We start from the raw sequence: 26,849 nt of genomic DNA, 5'->3' as shown, positions 1-26,849 counted from the left end.
CCACCTGAGACTAAGGATGGTGAATTTTTCTATTTCCCACTCTGAGTTATCTGGCACCCACAAGACTGAAAATAGAGGCAGGATGAGAAAAGGCCCTTCATGGCCACTTAAGAGCCTTAACTGGAGCAAGGCAGCTTCACGTCAACAAAGTTTTCATTTTATTCATTTATGAGACATGGGCATTACTGGCTGACCAGCATTTATTGCCCACCCCTAGTTGCCCTTGAAGGGCAGTTGAGAGTCAACCACATTGCTGTGATTCTGGAGTCACATGTAGGCCAGACCAGCTAAGGACAGTCTATTTCCTTCCCTAAAGGACAATAGGGAACCAGGATTTTTCAGACCATCAACGATGGTTTCATTGTGTTCTGTAGATTCTTAATTCCAGATTTTTTTACTGAATTCAAATTCCATCACCTGCCATGGTGGGATTTGAACCCAGGTCCCCAGAACATTAGCTGAGTTCCTGGATTAACTATCTAGCGATAACACCATTAGGCCATCATCTCCCCTAATTACATACCGTTTGGGGCTTATGGGATCCCAGAGGGAAAGCTGTCCATGTAATTTTTTGCTTCCCCTTTACCCCTCAACCAGAATGTTGAGAGCATGAAATCAGGTCCAGTAGTTTTGGGATTTAGGCTTTTGTCCTGCTTACTAATAGTAAAATGAGTTGACCCTAAATCAGGGTTTGGGGGCCACAGGGTGAGTTGAAGTCCTGCCCATTATACTTCCGCTTATCATGTGATTCAGAATTTTGGTGCTAGAGCCTGGAACACTTTACATGTTCGGCCAATTGTATGACTGGAGTTTGGGGATCTGGCTTCATGGACCTGAGCTAGAAGTTGAGCCTTAAAGGATGAGAGGTAAATGGGTTGGGTTTATATTTAACAGTGGATAAGGTAGTGTGAAAGATGGACAGATTTTTGTGGAGACATGAGGAGCCTTCATCTTGCTTACCATTTCTTTACCTGAGCAGCTTTTAGTGATCACCTTCATGTTCATTCTACATCAAGTAACAACTTTGATACCTAAAGGCAATAGCAGCGAGCCTTCTATACCAGAGGACCTTGATTTACATTCCAAAACAAGGCATTAAACAGGTAGGTGATATTGGTCGATCAGCAGTGGAAATTGATCAAATGTAATGCACTCTCATTTGATCTGTGTTACCGCCCCAGTCCAATCTTCGAATGAGGCAGAGATTCCATTACTATATGTGAATTGCAGTGTGTAATTTGCTTAAATGTCATATTCACAAAATAGCAATAAATTGTGAATGAAATATTTGAACCAATTCATTGGCATGTCGGCATCAATCATAAAGTTAAAAAAATTACAAATCCATAAGGGGCAGTCAGCAACAACTAACAATAAAAAAGAGAAATAAATCAATTTCCTCAATGTAATTTCTTTGGTGTCTCCCTCCATTTTCTTTGATGCCTTGAATGCACTCAATTACAAATTTCACATGAGATAATGTAAAAAATCTGAGAAAGATGAAAATTTTGATCCATAAATTTGAGTATTTTTTTAGAAATGGTAATGAGCCGTTACTCCAGGTGGCCTAATCTGGGGCTGGATTCTCCGACCTCGTCTGCAGCTGGGATTCTCCGGTCCCGCTGCAGTGAACGGATATTTGGCTAACCGCCAAATTCTCTGTTCTTCTTAGCAGCAGTGGCAGGGTACCAATGGCGGAAGATTTCCGGTGCTTATCTCTGGAGTCTAGTGGTTTTACGTTTACACATTTCATCAGCAAGAATTAATGGGAAGCCAGAGGATTGGGAAGACTTTAAAAGCAAGCAGAGGACAACTAAAAAAGCAATGGGGGGGGGTGTTGTGGGGGAGAAGATGAAATATGAGTGTAAGCAAGCTAGTGATATAAAAGAAGACAGGAAGAGTTTTCTCTTATTAAAGGTAAGAGAAAGTCTAAAGTAGCGATTGGACCACTGGAAAGTGAGACTGGAGAAGTAATAACAGGAAACAAAGCAATGGCAGAGGAACTGAATAGTTACTTTTCATCAGACATCAGAGTGAAAGACACTGGTGCGATGCCAGAGCTCCAAGAAAGACTTGGACAGGCTAGGAGAGATGGCAAAGAAGTTGCAGATGGAATACAATGTGGAAAAATGTGAGATTACGCACTTTAGAAGGAGGAATGGAGACATAGACTATTTTCTAAATGGGAAAATGCTTAGGAAATCAGAAGCATAAAGGGACGTGGGAGTCATTGTTCAAGATTCTCTTAAGGTTAACGTGCAGGTTCAGTCGGCAGTAGGAAGGCAAATGCAATGTTAGCATTCATATCGAGAGGGCTAGAATGCAAGAGCAGGGATGTGTTTCTGAGGCTGTATAAGGCTCTGGTCAGACCCCATTTGGAGTATTGTGAGCAGCTTTGGGCCCCATATCTAAGGAAGGATGTGCTGGCCTAGAAAGGGTCCAGAAGAGATTCACAAGAATGATGCCTGGAATAAAGAACTTGTCATATGAGGAACGGTTGAGGACTCTGGGTTTGTACTCATTGGAGTTTAGGATGAGGGTGAAACTCATTGAAACTTACAGGGTACTGTGAGGCCTGGATATAGTGGACATAGGATGTTTCCACTATTAGGAAAAATTAGAACCAGAGGACACAACCTCAGGCTAAAGTGATGATCCTTTAAAACAGTAATGAGGAGGATTTTTTTCAGCCAGAGAGCAGTGAACCTGTGGAGCTCTTTGCTGCGTAAGGCTGTGGAGGCCAGGTCATTGAATGTCTTTAAGACAGACATAGGCTCTTGATTAATAAGGGGATCAGGGGTTATGGGGAAAAGTCAGGAGAATGGAGATGAGAAAAATATCAGCCATGATTGAATGATGGAGCAGACTTGATGGGCCAAATGGCCTAATTCTGCTCCTATGTCTTATGGTCTCATAGTATTTAAGTGTTTGAATTCGTAACTGTGGTGGACACATTCAGTAAGAAGGTAGAAGTTCCATTAACCCATAGCAATAGTTCTAGAAATTCAATCCTGTCTATTTTTGTTGAGATTGGGTTTAGCATAGTTGGTAATGGGGAGGGGAAGTAGCGGGGACAATTTGGGAAGGAAAGCACAGTAGCTGATAGTAACTGGTGTTCTATGAATATGGAATAGGAGCAGAAAATTAAGATGGCAGCCCATCTGTACCATTAATGGCAGCAATTAGCCCATTGGGACGTTCTCAAGGGCTGGTTGTCCAAAGGGCCTCCATCTTCAAGCAATATGCTCCTTTTAAATATGTAAATTGAGATCACAGTATGAATATAACATTGGCGTTTTAGGATTCAACTGATTGGAGTTTTAGCCAAAGAGGATCTCTATTTGAAGCTATTTTTTGCAGGGCCTAGGTAAGTGGATGTGCTTATAGAAAGTCATGCTTATACTCAAGTGCAGTCACCCTATTACAAATGATGTTGACATGCCATAGGAGAAGAGGGACTAAGCCACACAAGATGTTGACTTTTTGTCAATAGAGGGCCACTCATTCACTAAGGGAAAAGTGACAAAAATATTAACCCTTTTTTGTCTTTGCTGTGTCATCTGTTGGTTTCTTATTTACTGGTTACTGTACACACACAGTTGATATTGGTTATTGCTAGCTGATGTAAGCTACCTGTATTTTGTTTGCAATACGGTCTAGCCAATATTTGCACTTCAGAGCAAGGCAGAGACTTGCATATTTTTGGAAGTCCTTGAAATGCATGGTCTGATGGTTCACTTAATACTTGTCCAGCAAGTAATTCAAAGTATTTGGCACCAAGTAATGAATCAGTCCATCCGGTACAAATACCCTTGGTGATAGACATCTTGGTGTACTGATTTTGACTGACAGCATGTGAAGGGCAAGACATGAATCAGACCTGCGTTAGAGAATGAGCAATGATTCTCTGCAGTTTCTTTAATGGGCAGCCTGTGGTTAATGGCTTGCAAGTATAGTAAGTATCTCAACATTTAATTTTGTCAATCTGCTATATGACCCCAAACATGCTCCAATTTTAGACCAAAATTCTGCTGCCTGAATCTTGCACCATATTGTACACCTGTTACTTTTTGTCTTTGTCAACCTGCCCAAACACACAATGCAACCTTTTTGCCCTTTCAAGATTCTGTCGCATCTTAGCGCAGTGTAGTAATTCCTGTTCACCAGTCCGATAAATAACAACTGCAACCTTTATTTACATGTAACTATAATAATGATACTTGCAGCCTCACGGCAGCAGTCAGCTCCAGGATTGAACTGATTCCGGAGCTCACACTCATTAAGGTGATCCCTGGTTACCCAGGTTGTGTGACCCTATCAGCAGAGCGCACTCTTAAAGGGAACAAACACCACGCTCAGTTAAAGGCAAATTACTATGGATGTTGGAATCTGACAAAAAAAGGAAAATACCGCAAAATCTCAGCAGGCCTGATAGCATCTGTGGAGAGAGAACAGAGTTAACGTTTTGAGTCTGAATGAGCTGAAGACAATAGAAAATGGGATGAGATTTATACTTTGTGGTGAGGAGGCAGAAAGCTGTGGAGCTGGATAGCAGTTGGTGAAGACAGATGAGATTGACAAAGACGTCATAGATAAAAAGGTGAAGGGAATGTAAATGGGGGTGATCATGGCTCACACACAGCTAATTCTTTTGGCTATGGGTGCCAGTCTTCAACTTCTTCAGGTGGCTTCATATGCACCTGTACCTCCTGCCATGCCTATCATAGCAGAGTCTTCTCTTTTCTTAGCTCTAACAAAGAACAAAGAAAATTACAGCTCAGGCCCTTCGGCCCTTCAAGTCTGCACCGACCATGCTGCCTGACTGAACTAAAATTCCCGAAACTTCTGGGGACCATATCCCTCTATTCCCACCCTATTCATGTATTTGTCAAGACGCCCCTTAAAAATCACTACCTTATCCGCTTGTATCACCTTTCCTGACAACAAATGTAAAAATTTCTGTGTAAAAAATCTGCCTCATACATCTCCTTTAAACCTTGCCCCTCACACCTTAAACCTATCAATTAGTAATTGATCCACCCTGGGAAAAAACTTCTGACTATCCACTCTGTCCATGCCCCCTTATAATCTTGTAGACTTCTATCAAGTCGTCCCTCAACCTCTGTCGTTCCAGTGAGAACAAACCAAGTTTCTCCAACCTTTCCTCATAGCTAATGTCCTCCATACCAGGAAACATCCTGGTAATTCTTTTCTGTACGCTCTCCAAAGCCTCCACATCCATCTGGTAGTGTGGCGACCAGAATTGAACACTATATTCTAAGTGCGGCCTAACTAAGGTTCTATAAAACTGCAACATGACGTGCCAATTTTTAAACTCAATGCCCCAGCCAATGAAGACAAGCATGCTGTATGCCTTCTTGACTACCTTCTCCACCTGCATTGCCACTTTCAGTGACCTGTGAACCTGTACATCAAGACCCCTTGGCTATCAATACTCTTAAGGGTTCTGTCATTTACTGTATATTTCCTATCTGTATTAGACCTTCCAAAATGCATGACCTCACATTTGTCCAGAATAAACTCTATCTGCCATCTCTGCGCCCAAGTTTCCAATCAATCTATATCCTGCTGTATCCACTGACGATCCTCATCACTATCCGCAAATCCACCAACCTTTGAGCTGTCTGCAAATTTACTAATCAAACCAGTTACATTTTCCTCCAAATCATTTATATGCATTACAAACAGTAAAGATCCCAGCACTGACAAATGCTTCCTTTTCCTCTTTGACTGGGCTCACAATATTTCTCATTACCCTAGGATCCCAAAACTTGCCATACTTATCCTTCATCCTTGCAGGAAGGTGCTGGTCCTGAATTCCTATCAACTTACACTTAAAAGCCTCTGGACTTTCTGCGTGAGATTTCTTGGCTTGTTATTTCTCACTGGTCTTTAAAAATACTTTGCAAAATCCATCATTTCAACATTGCCTTTGAGCATCTCTCCTATATTAATGTTTAATATATTTGTATCCACCTCTATGTACTGCCTTTTAAAGTATTTTGTTGAATTGATGATACTATAAAATGCAGGTTATCATTGTCAGAAATTGTGCCAAATTTCCAGTTCTACATTTTAATAGGGGTTCATTTCACATGTGTTAATGCCACTCTATAAATAAGAGAAAAAAATGAAGAAACAGTGTAAACTATTCTTAAGATATAATTGTCAAAAATAATTTCAACTTTAATAATCTTCCTGCAACTCTTTCTAATATGTACTTGTAATACTGACTGTACTTCCAATCAGGTACATGAACATTCAGCTTTTAGTTCCGTGAAATCAGTTTGCAGTTTTCATTTTATTTCTTGTTAATAAGGTAAAGGAACACAAGCTCTTGTTCTGAGTACATACATTTTACAGTAAATGATATGATTACTATGATTAGAACAAAATCATCCCAAACTGAATTAGAACTTGACATTTAAGTATGCCTCACCATTTAGTGAAATGCAGGACTGTCTGAAGGGTGGGGAAGTCATTAGATGGAGGACACATTAAGCCTGGAAGGCAGCCTTTAATCATTCACTTTGGGGGAAAAATTGACACACGTTTCTGATTTAGACTGCACTTGGTTGGGGCTGTTCACAGCATATGCAAGCATTCTGCAGTCTCAAGTACTTGACCTAGCCATTATTGGAGCCCCTACAAAAGAATTGCTGCTTTTAAGCCGTATTAAAACCCTGGATAGCTGTAGGGGAAATGCACTGTAATTCCCAAGCAGGCATCTTTTAGGTGACCCTGTTGCAAAAGGCCAGTCATAAGTGGCTGAAGAGCTGGAGACTGCACCAGTTGAAACAGACACAGCATCATGGCCTCACTAAGGTTTTTGCTTATATACAGATTCTGATCGGTCATATTATTATTGTTATTGCTTTGTTTCATATGCTTACATTTAGCATTTTTGTCCCTGAAGATAACCTTTCTAGACAACTCTAAAACATTTACAAAAAAAAAGATATTGAATTTTGGATTCAGTGGAATCCCACTGGGTTATACAGCCATTCCTTAATGATTAATGTAAAGCCTCATTCTGCTTGGCGTGGCATTTTTTTTAAGAGCATAATTTAGTCACAGAATATGGCTGGGCAAACATTGACATTTCCAGGAGAAAATAGAGTTTTATATTTTCCAGAAATGTATGCTACTGCCCGGGGAAATAGCCTCACAAATTACACCTTTTATATGAAAATTTTCCGTCTTTAATATCTGGGACTCATCTCTCCACAAAAGAATTGTTCGCGTCAGAAAAATTCTGTGGCTGAATATCATAAATTCAAGCTGTCAAGCGTTGCATATTATTTAAGTAAAACAGAAGATGAATTAGACAAAAATTGGTTGCCTGTAATTAACTAAATTAATGCAAAGTCGAATCATCTTTGAAGTCTTTATCGCTACAATGTCTCTGAGGCAAATATTTCTGCCAACCTTTTTTTTATCACTGACAGCAAGAGCCTGGCAATTTGGTATCAGCAGATTATGCATCATTATATTCTCATCTGTGGTTTTGACCATTAATTAATGCAAATTAAACATTCTCAAAAAGCAGCGTGTTAATTTAAGGAATTGGCCTGAAAATTTTGTAGTATTTAGCAAACTCTCCTAAGAACATGAAGGTGAATATAATTAAAATAAACCTGTGTTCAAGCCAACATAGACCGTTGGAACCAAATGTTGGCTGGGTGAACATGGCAGTAGAAATACCCAGTTTAAAGGGAAAATCTAATCAGTGGTGTAAAGACTCTTCCTGTTATTGTTTATAAAGCAGCATTTATGATGGACACAGAGGCATCTGGGAGGAATTTTAACTTGCTGATGCATTGCAAATATGGTAGCTGATAGGGAATCTCTGAACAATCGTGTTGGGGTGAAGGGTGTGTTGAATGGTGAGGTGGGCATGTGTACAGGCTGATGATGGAGATATATGGGGTTCTAGAAAGAAGCACTCCTGCACCTTCTAGCCACAGTGATTGCTGTGACGACATTTGCCATGCCCCTTAAATCTGTCCTTACTTTCCTGCAGCTGCTGGGTTTCCCGAGGCCTGAAAAACCCAATCAATTATATTTCAATGTCTAATGCCAGGTAATTTCGAGGCCTCACCTGTCAGTTGTGGCTCAGTTGGTAACACTTTTGCCTCTGAATCAAAAGTTTCCAAATGCAAGTCTGCTACAAAATGGGAATTACTGTCTTCTGAATGGAGGCTGAGGATTCTAGTTACCAGAAGCCCAAGAGCTCTGGCATTAATGCAGCAAGGTGACAGGCTAGACACACTCCCTTCTAGTTTTTCTCTTTTTGCAGTGATAGGGCACTGCCATCCAGGACATCAGCAGGTGTTTGAATGGCACAAAAACAACAATCACAGGATCCAATATGGCGCTATATAGGAGACGATGGTGTAGTGGTATTGTCAGTGGACTAGTAATCCAGAGATCCAGGTTAAAGCTCTGGGGACCAGAGTTCAAATCTCACTATTGCAGATGGTGAAATTTAGATTCAATAAAAATCTGGGATTAAAAATCTAATAATAATCGTGAAGCCATTGTCAATTGTCAAAACGCATCTGATTCACTAATGATTTTTAGGGAAGAAATCTGGATCCCTTAACTGTTCTGGCTTACATGTGACTCCAGGTTCATAGCAATGTAGTTGACTTGCAAGACGCTCAGTTTAAGGGTAATTAGAGAAGGACAATAAATGCTAGCCCAGTCAATGATGTCCATATATCCCATGAATGAATTAAAAAAAGGACAAAAGAGTCGACCCAGTGGGAGAATCCAAAAAGGGAAGACTCAGAGAAAGAGGCCACTGAGGATGGAACTACTAGAAAGAGACCACTGAGGAGAAATATTATTGGGAAAGGAACTTGAGTCAATGAAAGGGATACTGTGAGCTGGCTCCTTATAGCTAGGGCTCAGAAAAGCCCTGGAGAGCTGAAAATGCAGAGGAAGATCATCAACCCCATGCTGCAGATCAGTAGGGCTAAGGTAACCCTTTGAGGCCTGATTGGCAAACTGGAGTTGTGCCTTAAGTCAGTGCTGGAGAGCAGCCTCAGAAAGACAGTAGAATGCAGTCTCTGAAAAAGAGATTAAACCATTGGGAGGTAAGCAGCCATTGAGGAAGTCAACATTGGAATGCCTTTTGAGGGAATTTCGATGCTAGATTTTCAAAAGTGAAGACTTGAAATCTCTCGAGAGGGAGGTAGAGCTTTAATGAAATTGTGTACCTTACAGTGGACGCTTACTTCCCTGTGGGCTGCTGAGAGATCCATGAGATCTATTCTGGTTGCATCTGCCATTTATTGTGCAGTGTGGTGTGATTCACCAGAGTTTACCTGTTAATTCATATTTACCTCATGTTAATTCTAAACGTTAAGAGTATACGATAGATATTGAAAATTGTTTTACTTTGATGATTTTGTACGTATAATCATATTTATTTTAGTTTGTTTAAAAGCCATAGAATCTTGTGGTTTTATTCTCCTGGTAAGTACCTGGAATTTCAAACTTTGTCTACTTTAAACAAAAAGTCATGGATCCCTATCCAGATCATTTCTAAATTTGGGTGTTTGATGCAGGTCTCATGTCAGAACCTGAGGAGTGCTATACTCTCAGAGATGCTAGCCCATAACTTCTTTGGAGTGGAAACCCCCAGAAAATGGCTACTCTGGATGGACTTCCTCATATTGAAACTCTAAAGCCACTGCCTTGTCCAACCTTCCTCCCTCAGGCTGGGTCAGACAAGAGCAGGGGGGGATGCAGTGTCCAAGGATCTACAGGAAAGACAGACTGATGTGTTGCATTTTTATATCATGCCGCACCTCGACTAATGAAATGTTAAGTATCAATTTGTATTGTCCAATAAACCTTGTTAGCTTGCTGTGCTGATATACAGACAAAAATCGAAGCCCACCTCTACATTCAGGTTGCAGTTAAAGTCAGCACTTGGGGCCTTTATATTCAAAACCATCAGTGGCTTATGACCAGTTTCAGTTGTAAACAATGACAATATAAGTACTTATAAATCAAAAATAATGCTTCACGTTCAATCTGACCATAATTTCACTCACTGGTACTGAGGGTGCATGAAGCAAATGCAATTAATCTCTCCTCACCACATCCAACACATGAGAGATCACAGCACCTGCTCCATATAGGGAGGCATCATGTAATAGCTGAATCGTTTTAGAGAGATTGTAATGGACAAACATTGTATTATCAGGCAATTTACTTCTATACAATCTGATTGCTCTTCATACTCCTTTGACCAATTCCTTTCCTCACCTTTCATTCAAGGATGCATTAAGATTGCCAAATTTGATATTAATTTAGCATAACAATTCACTAGGCTCAAATCAAGATGTGAGTTTAGGGATATACAGAGAGCGTGGAGCATTTCTTGTTATTTGAACCTTACTCTTGGGAGCTCGGAACCCATCTTTATCTACCCTGTAGCCCAAATACGTGACAGAATTTTAAAACATGTGTGTGCTTTTGCATGATCGTCATGTAATCCTTTATGATTGACAAATAATGGCATGGATTACATTCCAGCACTTAATTTACAGTTACCTTACAATCATTACACATTTTTATATTGCTATCTGAATTTGGTACTATCACGATGGGAGTAGCCAATTATTCTGTTCTACTTCAAAGATAATTTGGCCATAACTTCTGGTGGAGTGGCAATTGAGCGTTGGGGGAGGTGGAGGACTAGTGGGGGATTAGAGGGTAGTAAATTGAGTCCCATGGCCTGTGGGAGATGAGGAGGATGGGGGAAGGGGAGGGGGCAGACTTGTGGATGTCAGGCTGGGTTCATGTTACAGTAATCCAGAAGATAGAAGTAGTTTTAATTCTAATTTTTTTTCTGGGCAACTATTAGAATAAAACAATTGGAACCATCCAAAGTTTGTGATTTGCACTGCATTCCTGGATGCTTCCAAGTGCAGGGCAATTGCCCGACCAAAGTTTGAACTTCCTGGCTCTTACCATTCAATCCTTACCTGGGAACATTTGGCGGGTAGGGGGAGGGGGATGTTCTCGTATCCCCTGATATACTGCCTGGAGCTCAGAGGTTATGCATATTTTCAGACACCTGTTTTCACAATTCTCATATCATCTTCTCTAAGAGCAGAGGGTACTGGATGCTGCCTGCAATAAATTGCTTTTGAATTCTTCTGAACCCATGTGTTCAAGTTGCGTCCTTGAATCAGTCTGCCAGTTTCACTGAAGACCTGGAGGTACTTATCAATCACATCATCTTGTAATAAATTGCAATTTATCAGGATAAAAATTTGTTCCATTTTAACTTAAGTGCAGTAAACCAGTTTCTTTCTAACAAGGCTGTTTTTCAGGCCTTGCCACAACATTGGGCAATTTTGCATATTATTCATTGTATGTGACACAACTGACACGCTTCCAATTATGAGAGTTTTATCTCCTCCACAATTGCATAACTCTATTTGTAATTTCTCCAATTGATGTTGATTCACCTTTTCATAAAAAAGCAATTCATGAATCATGCATCATGTTAATTGATGCACCCATTTCAATGTCCCTGTTTACTGGAGCCCCATTTACTGCTATTTGTATTGCAATGCCCTGCCAATTTCTACTGAACCTCGTTAAGAGATCAATGTGTTGGTTTCTTGGTGGTAAGTGGGCAGTCATAACATGAGAAGTGAAGTTTTGTTCCATTTTTGTTTTATAACTGAGACAACATACCTATGTAATACATTCAATATCTCATCACACCTAAAGCTCTGAGACCAGCCTGAGTGATCAAGTTAATATTACATTGTCAAAGGATCATCTGTATCTCAGTGATGGTGTAAATTGCACTTGTCTTTTTATGAATTTCTAAGGGATAGTATATAGTAAACTAAGAATCTTTTGGAGTAAAAAGATCACCTTACAATCTGACGAAGGGTCATCTTGACTCGAAACATTGGCTTTCTTCTTTCCCCACAGATGCTGTCAAACCTGCTGAGATTTTCCAGCATTTTTTGTTTTTGCATGTTTTGCTCACTTTGAAATGTAAAGCTTAGATTTGGAATAATATCCTTAATCTATTTCATAAGTGCAGAGGCATATTGTCAGCAATAATGCATCAAAATAACCTGAGCTTATAATCTATTTATCTTTTTTTAATATATTCCTCTGCTTCAACACTGAGGCATTTTTTTTACTATGATCCTGTAAGATTTTGAACCTGAGTAACATACCAATTGCTTGGATTTGACAGGTGTCTACACACTCCAATAATGCAACCCATATAATGATTTTAAAGAAACGAATCAGCCAAACACATACTGCACCATGGATGCCATCCAGTCAAGATATGAGCAGACAGAGGATATATTTGAGTTCTTAAATTGACACTTACAATTTTTTCAAGAAGTTGTAGACTGCAATAACGATAAGGAGAAAAACAATATAAAATATAAATTATTCATGCAAAATTCAAAACACTTATGTTAAAAAATTACATTCAAAATGTAAAATTTGTACATTTCCTATATTTTTAAGACTGCCATTGTGGAATTGCAATTTAGCAAAAGAATGCAAGGTCTTAGATTTGCATCACTGTGGTGGTCAGGAGGATATAAAACTTTTGAAATGCAAACATACAAACAAACAACAGGTTTGCATAAAACACGTTGGGCACTGTAGTGACAGATTGGATAAATGTGCCCATTGTGGCCTGGATATGCATGACTGCATAAATACAATTATATGGTCCTTTCATCTATGCCTGAAATTGTGTTGGGTGTTGTATGTATGAAATTCAGGGACCTGATAGAGGTCCTTTCCCTCCATTGTTTTACCCTGAGGCTGGTGGTACAAGTACCAACCTCACTCAGGAAAACCCAATTTAGGTGCCATAAAGATGCACTTTTAAAGACTTCATTAATGGACATAGAAGGCATTCATTAATAAGAATTATTCAGCAGCTGCATGGCTGCATCCTGTTCCCTACATCTCTCCTGCCTCAGAGAGCTCCAAAAATGTCTCCTGACTAAGAGGACTCCAAAAATGTCTCCTGACTAAGAGGACTCCGCTTCTGGGTGATTTTTTACTCTGAGTCCCAGATGGTCCCCAAGATCAGGTGATCCTTAATCTGCTGTGTTGCCCTTAAAGAAACAATCACCACGTCCCTCCCACCTTAACTTCTTGATACCATCCTCAATAATTAAGTTACTCAGTCCTAAATTCTAACTAAACAGTATATGCACGAGTTGGACAATTATAAATTGAGTCTTTGGTGAGTGTTTCTGTTTCTTGTAGCACTGCATAATTTTGTTGCCTAAACTGCTTCCACAGGATCAACATTAACGGGCAGTACAGTGGCATAATGGTTAGCAGTGCTGCTTCACAGTGCCAGGCACCTGTGTTTGATTCCTGGCTTGGCTCACTGTCTGTGCAGAGTCTGCCTATGTCTACTTGGGTTTCCTCCAGGTGCTTCAGTTTCCTCCCACTGAAAGATGTGCTGGTTAGTTGCATTGGCCATGCTAAATTCTCTCTCAGTGTTTTTTCTCTTTCCAGCATTTCAATTCAACATCTTTTTCATCTGTCATGTTATTATATTGGTCCTTATGCTGATCTATTAGTGTGGTCATTTCAGTGAACTTGGCCTGGCACATAATTTCAGTTTCTTTCGCTGTCTGAATTGTTGATGTTGCTGTTACTTTCAATGATTTTATCTCTCCAGTTAATGTTTCATTACCAAGCTTCCTTCTTCAAACTCTTATTCTCCCAATCCAATTCCTCACTGGACTTTTCTAATTGCTTTCTCATGGGGATCAACTTATTGTACATTGCCCCATTAATTTTAGTTCTTCTTAACTACATTTGTTTTGCCATATCTTCATTCTCCAAGTTTGCCGTTAGTCATTTCATTTTGTTGTTTTAACGTTTTCATTAGAGCTTTAATTCTTTTGGCTGATTCCTCTGATTCACCTGATTGGTGGTACAGTGGTTAGCATTACTCCCTCACAGCTCCAGGGACCCAGATTCAATTCCCAGCTTGGGTCACTGTTTGTGCAGAGTCTGTATGTTCTCCCTGTGTCAGTGTGGGTTCCCACTGGGAGCATGGATTTCCTCCCACAGCCTGAAAGACGTGCTGGTAAGGTTCATTGGCCATGCTAAATTTTCCCTTAGTGCACCCAAACAGGCGCCGGGGTGTGGCGACTAGGGGATTTTTATAGAAACTTAGTTGTAGTGTTAATGTAAGCCTACTTGTGACTAATAAATTAACTTTAACTTAATGTTATGTTCAATAATTCCTAGTTTTTTTGAAGTCTTTAATTCTTGTGTTTCTTCTGAGGGAAATCCATCATGTTTTTACTGAACAAATACATTTTACAAATGGAATCTTCATTTCTACTTATCTTAACTTCAGCCAAACCATTTTGGCTTCACTGTTGGTCACGTATGCTTTTTGGAACTTTCTATTGCCTCGTCTGGAGGTCTTCATCGCTTCTTGCTTGAGGTCTTTGTTGCTTACGGACCTTTTATGAGAGTTGACCTCTATCTGATATCTTCTCTAATTTCCTGCCCATTGCTGTTTGTTTATTCTTGTGGCTGCCACTTGATGTGCATTGCCATTTTAAATGTATTACCTCTTTAAGGATCTTTGCCACTTTAAGACTGTGTAGTATTTTTCCCCCACACAAGCTGTAGTTGGTCAGAAACAGTTGACTTCCCTTCACAGGAATATTTTGCAACAAATATGATCAGTACAGGTACAGAGTGTCTCACTTGGGCTGTTCCTTTTTTTCATAAAAGCTACAGCATTGTTTTCTAGTGACAGCTGATCTTTTTTAAACTTTTGAATTTTTAAAACTATATTTTAACAATTCTTTGCCATTTTTCAAATTCTTTCTTTTTAAATTTGAAGGCACAGCCCTTCTAGCTGCCAATCCCACAAGTACATCTTCTCTTCTTTTTTTTTACTCTGTATGTTTCTATTTTAAACCTTTGGCTCTGTCAGCCATTTTTACAGGTTTGTTTTTCTATCTCTGTCTTTCAGTTTCTTTAATGCACTGAGCACACCTAGTCTATAATGTAACAGAGGTACATTTCTGCATTCGTTCACCCTTTTTGTGGAGTCTTTGTTGCCCTCATTTTGCGGTCTTTCAGAAAGTTCCAAAGTTTGCATTGGATAAGTTTTCTTGTGTAGTTTAGAGAGAAGTTTTTGTGGTTTTGATGAATCATCTGTTATATTTAGCAATCTATTTGTAGAGTTTGTGTGTTTTGAAATGGGTAACAGGTAATAATTAGAGGTTTATTTTCCTTTTAGATTCAACTCACCCACAATAACATCTGCATCTGTCTCCACCTGAGCCCATTTAATCCTGAAACCCTCAATCATGTTTTGATTTCCTTCAGACTATTCTAATTCTCTCATTGGCTGCCCCTGATTATCCCACTTTCATTAACTTTGACTACCCAAAACGAGCAAGTCAGAGTTAGACAGATTTTTGGTTGACACAGGTTATAAATGGCAGATGACAAAGTGGAGTTGTGACCATAACCAGAGGTAAAATATCATAGAGATTGGTAGGGTTTGGACAGACTGCACCTTGTCCCCGTCCTACCCTGGAAGCAAAAGTGGTGTGGAGCCAAATGGCTCCATGCCAGCCCACTCACCCAGCCATAACATGTCACAGATGGACTGAGTCGGTGCAGTATGGGACTCTGCCCCCTTACTGGCAAGGAAGTCCTGCCTTCGATTGACTGGCAGTTCCATCAGTCCTGGCAGCACCAGGAGTGCATTAGTAGGTGCTGCTGGGATTGCAAATGGGAACAAGAAGGCAGTTCACGGATCCCAGAGACAGGTAGGTTCCGGGATATTGGGTAAGGAGGGTTTGGACAGTTTAGGAATAGTAGCAGGGGTGGGGCTGGTGTGTTAAATGGAGCAGGCAGGTGGGAAGTAAACAGGAATACTGTTTTAGGAAGGAGTTGCCTCCCCCACCCCAATGCATAAAAGCCAACACCACCCCCCACCCCCTGAAGAAAGTCCTTACAACACTTCGAAAAAGATTTTTTAAGAAGTGGTCTGCCCACTCCCACCTGAGTGCACATGCTTTATACAGTATGACATAGAGAGTGTATTATCAGATTCAATTGGCTTGTTTAACAATTATTTAAATATGGCAGTCAGACTGCCAATCAGTCCCATGTGTCATGAGATGGGGTGAACTTGAGATAGATAGGAAGGTGACAAGGGTGAGCACACCTGGTGGGAACACATAACCAACCATGATCTTACTGAATGGCAGAGCAGACTCGAAGGGCTAAATGTTTCCTGTTCAATCCGATGTTCCTGAATTCCATCTCCCCAACTCTTTATTTCAGCAGCAAAAGTCATAGCAAATCTGCTTTCCTCATTCTGAACAGAGCTGCCTGGGCTGGTTTACACTGGTTCCTGATTTGACTTAAACAAAACAGGATCATTGTTCAAAGCATCAAGTCCAAGACCAGATTTTTGATAGCAGGTGGAATCTTGAAATAACAAGTTCAATAAATAAAAGGGTGTATGAAAAAAATTGAACGTGCAAAAGTTGTTATGAACTGTAGTTTTTTTTTTACTTTGGAAATTAAATGTTACAGTTGGAGGGGGGAAAATCTTTTTATTGAAGTATTTGAGTGGTTCAATTGAGTAAATCACAAAACGGTTTGACTGCAAATTGTTTTCGTAAGAATTTTCAATCATAACTGTGTACATAAGTAGGTACTAAAGTGATAAAGAAGGAATGTAAGAAAAGGGATAACCAGCCATGGTGATAACAAAGGTAGTAGGGAATTAGAAGATCGGGAAAGCTTTAAAAAAAACAAAGAACGACTAAGAGAGTGATAAAGAAAGAAAAGATAGATTATGAAACTAAACTAGTGCAAAATATAAAAACTGATAGTTAAAGTTTTTACAAATATATAAAAAGGAAAAGAGTGGGTAAAGTAAACGTTGGGACCTTAGAAGACGAGAAGGGGGAATTTAATAATGGGAAACGAGGAAATGGCTGAGACCTTAAACAAGTTTTTTTGTGTTGGTCTTCACGGCAGAGGACACAAATAGCTTGCTGAACATTAACGGTCGTGGGACTGTAGGGGGTGAGGTCTTTAAAATGATTAATATTACTAAAGAGGTAGTACTTGGTAGACTAATGGGACTAAAGGTAGACAAATCCCTGGGCCCAGATGGAATGCATCCCAGGGTACTGAAAGAAATGGCAGAAGTAATAGCAGATGCATTAGTAGTAATTTATCAAAATTTGCTGGACTCTGGGGAGGTGCTGGCTGATTGGAAAACAGCTAATGTTACACTGCTGTTTACAAAAGGAAGTAGACAAAAGGTGGGTAACTACAGGCCGGCTAGCTTAACGTCTGTAGTTGGGAAAATGCTGGAATCCATCATTAAAGAAGAAATAACAGGACACCTGGAAAAGAATGGTTTGATCAAGCAGACACAGCATGGATTCATGAAGGGAAAGTCGTGTGTGATGAACTTACTGGATTTTTATGAAGATGTAATGAGTGCGGTTGACAGAGGGGAACTGGTGGATGTGGTGTTTTTAAATTTCCACAAGGTGTTCGATAAGGTGCCTCACAAAAGGTTGTTGCAGAAGATCAAGGTACACGGATTTGGGGGTAAAGTGTTAGCGTGGATTGAGGATTGGTTATCTAACAGGAAGCAGAGAGTTGGAATAAATATTGATTGGAATATTACGAATATTGATTGGAGTTGCTATAGTTCTAGCTCGCTAGAGGGGTCAGTGTTTGTACAAAGCGTGCAGGAAGGTTTTTTGTCTCAGTATGTAGACAGGCCAACTAGAGGTGAGGCTATATTGGATTTGGTGCTGGGAAATGAGCCAGACCAGGTGCTAGACTTGGAAGTTGGTGTGCATTTTGGTGATAGTGACCACAATTCGGTTACGTTCACCTTAGTGATGGGAAGAGATAGGCATGAACCTCGGGTCAGCAATTTTAGCTGGGGTAAGGGCGATTATGAGGCTATCAGGAGTGAATTAGGACGCATGGATTGGATTAGGGGATTACAGGGACTGGGAACGTCTGAAATGTGGAGTTTTTTCAAGGAGCAGCTACTGCGAGTCCTTGATAGGTATGTCCCTGTCAGGCATGGTGGATTTGGTAGATCTAGGGAACCGTGGTGCACTAAAAGAGTTGAGTCGATGGTTAAAAAGAAAAAGGAGGCTTATGTTCGGATGAGATTGGAGGGCTCAGATAGTGCACTAGAAAGCTTTAGATTGGCTAGGAGGGAGTTGAAGAGTGAGTTGAGAAGGGCTAAAAGAGGACATGAGAAGACTTTGGCTGATAGGATTAAGGAGAATCCTAAGGCGTTCTATAAGTATGTCAAGAACAGAAGGTTGGTCAGGGCAAGATTAGGGCCAGTTACAGACAGCAGGGGGAAGTTGTGTGTGGAACCGGAGGAGATTGGAGAAGTATTGAACCAATATTTCTCTTCGGTGTTCACGCAGGGGGACATGAATATAGCTGAGGAGGACATTGGGTTGCAGGGGTGTAAAATAGACAGTATTACGGTTGATAAAGAGGATGTGCTGGAAATTCTTGAGGGGCTGAAAATAGATAAGTCCCCTGGTCCGGATGGGATCTACCCTAGGATTCTCTGGGAGGCTAGAGAGGTGATTGCAGAGCCTCTGGCTCAGATCTTCAGGTCGTCATTGGTCTCTGGTGTAGTCCCGGAGGATTGGAGGATAGCGAATGTTGTCCCATTGTTTAAGAAGGGGAACAGAGACTTTGCCGGGAATTATAGACCGGTGAGTCTTACTTCTGTTGTGGGCAAGGTTTTAGAAAAAATTATTAGGGATAGGATTTATAGTTATTTGGAGTGTAATGAATTGATTAGAAATAGTCAGCATGGTTTTGTAGCAGGTAGGTCGTGCCTTACTAACCTTATTGAGTTTTTTGAGAAGGTGACCAAAGAGGTGGATGGGGGTAAGGCAGTTGACGTGGTATACATGGATTTTAGTAAGGCGTTCGATAAGGTTCACCATGGTAGGCTTCTGCAGAAAATGCAGATGTATGGGATTGTGGGTAATCTAGGAAGTTGGATCAGGAATTGGCTATCAGATAGGAGACAGAGGGTGGTGGTGGATGGTAAATATTCATCATGGAGTGCAGTTACGAGTGGTGTGCCTCAGGGATCTGTTTTGGGGCCACTGTTGTTTGTAATTTTTATTAATGATCTGGATGAGGGTATAGTTGGGTGGATTAGTAAATTTGCTGATGACACCAAAGTTGGAGGTGTGGTAGATTGTGAGGAAGGGTGTCATAGTCTGCAGGGAGACTTAGATAGGTTGCAGAGCTGGGCCGAGAGGTGGCGGATGGAATTTAATGCGGAGAAGTGTGAGGTAATTCACTTTGGTAGGAGCAACAGATGTGTCGAGTATAGGGCTAACGGGAGGACTTTGAATAGTGTGGATGAACAGAGGGATCTAGGTGTGTGTGTACATAGATCCCTGAAAGTTGGGAATCAAGTAGATAAGGTTGTCAAGAAGGCGTACGGTGTCTTGGCGTTTATTGGTAGGGGGATTGAATTTAGGAGTCGCAGTGTAATGTTGCAACTGTACACTACTCTAGTGCGGCCGCACTTGGAGTACTGTGTGCAGTTCTGGTCCCCGCATTACAAGAAGGATGTGGAGGCGTTGGAGAGGGTGCAGAGGAGGTTTACTAGGATGTTGCCTGGTATGGTGGGGAGGTCCTATGAGGAGAGACTGAGGGATCTAGGGTTGTTTTCGTTGGAAAGAAGGCGGCTAAGAGGGGATCTTATTGAAACATATAAGATGATTAGAGGTTTAGATAGGGTGGATAGTGATAGCCTTTTTCCTCGGATGGAGAAAGCTAGCACGAGGGGGCATGGCTTTAAATTAAGGGGGGGTAGCTACAGGACGGATGTCAGGGGTAGGTTCTTTACCCAGCGGGTGGTGAGGGATTGGAATGCCCTGCCTGCTGCAGTTGTAAATGCGTCTAGTTTGGGGGCGTTTAAGAGATCTCTGGATAGGTTTATGGACGAAAAGGGATTGGTATAGGCTAGTGGGTCATTGTTTTTGTAACTGGTCGGCGCAACATCGTGGGCCGAAGGGCCTGTTCTGCGCTGTAATGTTCTATGTTCTATGTTCTATAAATGGGAGCTTTTCTGGTTGGCAGTTGGCGACTAGTGGCGTGCTGCAGGGATTGGTGCTGGGACCTCAACTGTTTCCCATATACATAGATGATCTGGAGGAGGGGACCGAGTGTAGGGTAACAAAGTTTGCTGATGACACAAAGATGAGTGGGAAAGTGTATTGCGTGGAGGACACGGAAAGTCTGCAGAGAGAATTGGATAGGTTGAGTGAGTGGGCGAGGATCTGGCAGATGGAGTATAACGTTGGCAAGTGTGAGTTATCCACTTTGGAAGGAATAATAGTAAAATGGAATATTATTTAAATGGTGAAAAATTACAACATACTACTGTGCAGAGGGACCTGGGGGTCCTTGTGCATGAATCGCAAAAACACAGCCTGCAGGTGCAGCAGGTGATCAAGAAGGCAAATGGAATGTTGGCCTTTATAACGAGGGGGATAGAATATAAAAGCAGGGAGGTCTTGCTGCAATTGTACAAGGTACTGGTGAGGCTTCAACTAGAGTACTGTGTGCAATTTTGGTCTCCTTACTTGCAAAAGGATATATTGGCCTTGGAGGGAGTATAGAGAAGGTTCACCAGGTTGGTACTGGAGATGAGGGGGTTAGCTTATGAGAAGAGATTGAGTAGATTGGGCCTGTACTCGTTGGAGTTTAGAAGGCTGAGGAGTGATCTTATAGAGACATATAAGATAATGAAGGGGCTAGATAGGGTAGAGGCAGAAAGATTCTTTCCACTTAGAAAGGAAACAAGAACTAGAGGACACAGCCTCAAAATAAGGGGGAGTCAGTTTAGAACAGAGTTGAGGAGGAACTTCTTCTCTCAGAGAGTAGTGAATCTCTGGAATTCTCTGCCCATTGAAGTGGTGGCCGCTACCTCATTGAATATGTTTAAGTCACAGGTAGATAGATTTCTGATCAATAAGGGAATTAAGGGTTATGGGGAGCAGGCGGGAAAGTGGAACTGAACCACTTTCAGATCAGCCATGATCTTATTGAACGGCAGGGCAGGCTCGACGGGCTAGATGGCCTATTCCTGCTCCTATTTCTTATGTTCTTATGTGCTATTGTAAACACTGTAACCAAGACCCTGATATCAATCACGTACAACTACATTAAGAGGATTAGACGTGAAAGATTTAAATATGGGAAAAGACATCCCTAAACACTATGGATATATGACATGCCATTACAATTTTTAAACCAGATTTCCCCCATGCTACGGAAGCCCAATTTTAAAGTGCTCTGCTGCTGTGCAAGTATTCCCTAGCCTCCCCTCTGCTGATTCTGGCCATTCTCTTTCTTTTCTCATCCCAACACATCCCTTGCAGTGATTGCTGAACTGCCTGTGCTCTTTGCCTCTTTCTCCCTGACCAGATCACGATCCTTCATCCCTCCTGATTGCCAGAGACCATCCCCAAGGTCCTTACTGCAGCTTCCTGGCTGACTGCCAGGTTGGAAAAAATGAACATAAATACAATAATGGGACCTCGCTGTTAAGTTCAGTGGGACCCTTATGCCTCTTCCCCTTGCCAGACTGTCTGTTTATTTACCTCCTCCACATGCTCCTCACCCCCACATATGTATCGGGCCCAAAGAGTTAGTTATTTGTTGACACATAGCATGCACCATATGCAATAATTTTGCTACATACAGATAATGTAAATATAAGTAAATAGCTGTCTGAAATCGTTGCCAATTTCTCCTAGCATGGCAGGTGAGCTGTCTCTGTAGCAATGACTCACCAGACTGCGATATTCTCCCAAACAGGCCAGAAGATCAATTTGAGAAATTCCTGCTAGCAGCATCATTATGTGCCCATGCCAATTTGGGTATGATCCAATTTTTTGGCAGAGGACCAATTGAACTAATGAACCAAGTGGAGGAACATATCTAAGCTGAAGAGATTCTCCATAGGAGGCCCCCTGAGGTAGGGAGCCGATCAATGAAGGTCACAGGTGCAGCCTCGATCCAGGGTGTGGAAGAGGAGGGCTGGGTTAACTGTGGGGGATAGTCCACAGAGCCGAGAGAAGTGTTGGTAGATCAGTTGATCGGAGGGTTGGCGTTGGAGGAGGAAGAGATTGGGATCTGAGTGTGGTGAGTTTGGAGGCTTCAGTGTTGGTGGGTGGGGGCTGGATTGGAAGATGGTGACTGGTGGGTTGAGGCGCAATCGGAAGCCTCTTAGGGGAGACTATGGATTGATGGTGTAGGCCCCTTTGACAGATACTTGGAACTAGGAGATATGTGTAAAGGCTCTCAATTCCTGAATCCTCCAAGTCCTCACCTTAATGAAGCTGCTGGGTTAACCAGGAAGCCTGGCAGCCAACAGTTAAATTTGAAAAACAGCAAGACAAGAAGAATCAATGCCTCCTCATTTATAATATTTAAAAATTCAACCTATTTCCTTGAGACGGGGGAATTGGTGTCCATCTTCATTAGCCTCTTAAAGTTGGAATTGAGTGTTTTGGGATGGAAAACAAATTCCTGGTTTCTTAACCAACACCTTTCCGAAATGTTACATGAACATATTACCACTGCAAATTGGAAGTTATGTTAAACAGTTTTATTCTTTTAGATAATGTTAACATGGAAACCTTTATTCTTTTAGAATTGTATATTATAATTTTAGGGAATAAGTAACATACTTAATATCATGTGTAATTATGAAACTAAATTATTTTAGAATCATTTGAGAGATCGTATTAACCTAAACCATTTAACAAAAGCAAGGCTTTAATGAAAATATCGCAGTTTGCAATCAACAAAAAAATGTTCAACCCTGGGTTAATTTCAATTGACAACACTGAATACCTTTCTCATTAATCAAGGGTGTAAGTAATTAAACTGAAGCAACTGAAATGGTTTGATAGATAGGCATTGGTAATTTCTCATATTTATATTGGTAACAATAGAGCTATTGACATCTGCTATTATTCATTCCACAGCTTGTCATATCCCACACAATTCAAACTTGCTTACTTTCTGCTCTATTTAATGGGCTGTTAGGTAGTGACCCAGCCCTGTAACTCACTCATTTTTGTGACTGATGTGACTCCAGTGTATAAAATAAATAGACTTGCATAATTCACTGTTGCAATTTTGAATATATTAGGTCTCTACCAACATTTCATTCATCTTCTTTGCTAATGTGTATTCATACATTGACACAAAAAATTATTTTTCAATAACAAAGTGATGTAGTTCTAGTGCAGGGAACTGGAATTTGTAGAAATTAGATGTGCTAATGTTACCTTTCCCCTTCAAAAATAGTCTTGTTGAATTTGTCTACTCACACCTGATATGTCCAGGTCTAAAGTGGTGCATGTTTGCACATGACAGGGTAATGAAAGTTCAAACTGCTCTCTGAGGAAATTCCACACATACATCAAATTACACTTGACTTTCATATTGAACAGTCACAGATCTGAAATATTGGCCCAGGCTTTGGGGTAATTGAAATTGAGCCATTTAAAAATAGTGGGTGTGACACAATTCCAGGATTCCTGCTCGCATTCCCAGTGCTCCTGGGTTTTGCAGGTGCAGGATAAGGATGCAGCCCACAACCTGCACTCTGTCCTGGCTGATTTCATTGCAGTCGTAAGGCATCTCCTAGCTCCCTGAAACTTTCATGGAGTCTAGCCTGCTTCTCCATGATGCGTGCTTTGTGGTCCCCGAGAGGAGATGTGAACCATAACTTTTCAAATGCTCTTTAATACAGGTTAAGTTCAAAATGATTTCATAGAACTGTAGAGTCTCCACAATACAGGAGGAGGCCATTCAGCCCATTGGGTCTTCACTGTCTCTCCGACAGAGCATTTCACCCATCTTCCCAAGGCCAAGATCAACCCCCACCATATCCTCGTAACCTCGCACGTTTATCCTGCTAAAGCCTCAAAACTACACATCTTTGGACATTAAGGGGCAATTTAGCATGGTCAATCCACCTAACCTGAACATATTTGGACTGTGGGAGGTAACTCACACAGACGCAGGTGTGATTTATATATATGTATTATAGAACATAGAATATTACAGTGCAGCGCAGGCCCTTCGGCCCTCGATGTTGCGCCGACCAATGGAACCAATCTAATGACCGTCTAACCTAACTTATTCCAATATTATCCATATGCCTATCCAATGACCATTTGAATGCCCTTAAAGTTGGCGAGTCCACAACTGCTGCAGGCAGGGCATTCCTTGACCTTACTACCCTCTGAGTAAAGAACCTACCTCTGACATCTGTCCTTTAAGTATCACCCCTCAATTTAAAGCTATGTCCTCTCATGTTAGCCATCACCATCTGAGGGAAAAGGCTCTCACTGTCCACCCTATCTAATCCTCTGATCATCTTGTATGCCTCAATTAGGTCACCTCTTAACCTTCTTCTCTCTAACGAAAACAACCTCAATTCCCTCAGCCTTTCCTCATAAGACCTTCCCACCATACCAGGCAACTTCCTGGTAAACCTCCTCTGCACCCTTTCCAATGCTTCCACATCTTTCTTATAATGCAGCGACCAGAACTGTATGCAATACTCTAAGTGCGGCCACACCAGAGTTTTGTACAGTTGCAACATGACCTCACAGCTCCGAAATTCAATCCCTCTACCAATAAAAGCTAACACACCGTACGCCTTCATAACAACCTTATCAACCTGGGTGTCAACTTTCAGGGATCTATGCACATGTACACCGAGATCTCTCTGCTCATCGACACTACCAAGAGTCCTTCCATTCGCCCAATATTCTGTAATCCTGTTACTCTTTCCAAAGTGAATCACCTCACACTTTTCCGCATTAAACTCCATTTGCCACCTCTCAGCCCAGCTCTGCAGCTTATCTATGTCCCTCTGCAAACTGTAACATCCATCCTCATTGTCTACAACTCCTCCGACTTTATTATATGTTAAGATTTGGGATATGGACTGCCCCTTTAAGAGTGCAGGTCAGGTGACCCTGGGCAATTAGCACCTCCCAATGTGGGATCCTGCTGTGCAGTCTTAGGCCTGATTATTAATCATTGTAAGAGGTCTGACAACACCAGGTTTAATTCCAACCGATTTATTTGATAGTAAACTCACAAGCTTTCGAGGTTTCCCTCTTCATCAGGTGAATGAAGAGTTCTGGCCTCAGACAGAGCATATAAAGCACAGACAGTAATAATTCTTCATTCACCTGACGAAGAGGGAAACCTCGAAAGCTTGTGAGTTTACTATCAAATAAATCGGTTGGACTTCAACCTGGTGTTGCCAGACTTCTTATTGTGTTTACCCCAGTCCAATGCCGACATCATTATTAATCAGTGCACCGCTCAAATGAAGAGTTCTCGCTGTTGAAGTTACCAAATCTACCTTGTGATTCTTCATGTGCCATTAGTCCATAAAGGTATACATGATCAAGGGAAGAGTGTATTTCCCTATGCACCTTCCATGTCCTCTATGCTTCCTCAGTTGCAGTTCATGCAAATTCGTATACCCCAGCCATCCCTCCATGGCCACTCATGGACTCTATGCCAACTCATGTCACTTTCATCCCTAATCACCCAGTGTACAACAGTGCATTCCAACGGGAACGATTACTTGTATTTATTTTGATTTAGTATACTGTAATCACTGTGAACAATGTGGTCCCCTCGACACCGAGGGAGACAAAAAGCAGAGAAGGTGATCATTTTGCAGAACACCTCCACCCAGTCCACAAGCACAACCTTGAGCTCTGGTCATTTGTCATTTTAATTCACCTTTCGCTGGCATGCTCACATTTTTGTCCTTGGCCCATTGCACTGCTTCAGTGAAAATTAACACAGTCTTGAGGAGCAGCACATTATTTTCCAATTAGTCACTTCAAAATTCTGGGCTCAATATTGAGTTTAAAAAAAACCTGACCATAAACACTGTCCTCTATTTTAAATATTTTTTTATTTGCCAGGTGCCAGTCTGTATCTTGTTTTCATGTTCTTGCTTACAGACAATGCTGTCCATTATTTTCCTATTAACACTGGATCAATACCTTGTTTCATTGCAACAACCATTAACATTCTTCCCTTTATCTTTTGTTTTTATTATATCTTTGTTGTTTCATCTACTCCACCCATTGAATTATACGAGACCTTTTCTTTTGCTCCGACTCTCCCTCACCCCCTTGCTTCACTCAGACACGGGTGTGATATATATATATGTTAGGGTTTGGGGTGACGACAGAGGACAATAGTAGAAGGGTGTTTTTTTTTGAATGGAGTTCTGTAACTAGTAGTGTTCCACAGGATTCAGTGCTGGGATGTTTGTAATATTGGAAGAAAACGTAGCTGGTTTGATTAGCAAGTTTGAGGATGATATTAAGATTGGCGGAGTTGTGGATAGTGATGAAAATTGACAGAGAATACAGCAGGATATAGATAGACTGGAAAATTGGGCGGAGAAGTGGAATTTAATCCAGACAAATGCAAGGTGATGCATTTTGCTAGATCCAATGCAGGTGGGAGCTATAAGGTCAATGGCAGAACCATCAGGAGCATAGACACACAGAGAGACCTGGCAGTACAGGTCCACAGATCCTTAAAAGTGGCAGCACAGATGGAAAAGGTAATGAAGAAAGCATTTAGCATGCTTGCCTTCATCGAACAGGGCAAAGTTGGCAAATGATGTTACTATAGTGTAAAACGTTGGTTAG

Source organism: Carcharhinus amblyrhynchos, chromosome 7 (assembly GCF_965287045.1).
Source record: "Carcharhinus amblyrhynchos chromosome 7, sCarAmb.v2.hapA, whole genome shotgun sequence".
Taxonomy (NCBI): domain Eukaryota; kingdom Metazoa; phylum Chordata; class Chondrichthyes; order Carcharhiniformes; family Carcharhinidae; genus Carcharhinus; species Carcharhinus amblyrhynchos.
This window is presented reverse-complemented; position numbering follows the sequence as displayed.